The sequence below is a fragment of the Halyomorpha halys genome, unplaced genomic scaffold, assembly GCF_000696795.3.
Source record: "Halyomorpha halys isolate HHAL.00 unplaced genomic scaffold, Hhal_1.1 Scaffold338.1, whole genome shotgun sequence".
Lineage (NCBI taxonomy): Eukaryota > Metazoa > Arthropoda > Insecta > Hemiptera > Pentatomidae > Halyomorpha > Halyomorpha halys.
In genome coordinates, this window is record NW_027110850.1 from 231788 (window position 1) to 232620 (window position 833).

General features: G+C 34.7%; 1 protein-coding gene across 1 annotated transcript in view; it reads left to right on the top strand.

Moving 5' to 3' along the window:
- Positions 1-441: 441 nt before the first annotated feature.
- LOC106681449 (putative ankyrin repeat protein RF_0381) overlaps positions 442-833 on the top strand; it is a 7098-nt gene continuing 6706 nt past the window's right edge. The window contains exon 1 of the mRNA XM_014421774.2: positions 442-555. The gene's annotated coding sequence lies outside the window, so the exon portion shown is untranslated. The remainder of the gene's footprint in view (positions 556-833) is intronic.

Here is an 833-nt window from a genome sequence, read left to right on the forward strand (position 1 = left end):
GTCGTCGACGTAGGCCGTGGCAAGGAACCCTCTATCTTGTAATTCCCCCAACAACTCATCGAACACCAACTTCCACAGGGCCGGCCCGAGAACCAAGCCGAGCCACCCATCCACATGCTCGCGTATGTCTGAGTTCGCCATGGCTCGGCCAACATGTAGAGGCCCCTTTACATTTTAGGAGAAAATTCCCTCCCCCACACTTTCTCAGTAACTCATCACTTCAAATTCTGATAGATCTAATAACTGAATTTTCTCCTTAATCCATCTAAGGTAATCTTACAATCTGAACTTCAACTTTTAGTTTTACTGCAATCCGGAATCACCGTGTTGGAGTCCTAATAAAATTATTTTTATAGAATTGCCTTCAGAGACTGATCATGAGCCAGATTGGCAACACTGATCCGAGGCGGGAGACTGTTGCGAAGGTTATTATTTTGAATATTGCTTTCTGTCCCATGTATGGTCGAAGTTCTGTTGGTTATTGTGTTCAAAGAATTAGTTTAAACGAAGATTATTCTATGATTTTGTATTCTCGGACAAGTAATTTTTTATAAAGTGAGTTGCATTTGAGTTTTCTCGTCTTTTTGTTAGAAATATATTTTGTAAAAGAATGTTTATAATATTTTGAAAAACGATGTTCTAACTCTTGAAAGAATGTATTAATTACTACATTCTTTTTCAATAATTAACAAGAAATTGATTGATATATTTTATTTATTATTATATAAACTACCTAAGATGTAGTACGAGTATTTTATGATCAAATTTTTAATGTTAAGTGTGATAATAACTAAACTAGTTATTAATTAATATTTATATTTATGAGCAGGATA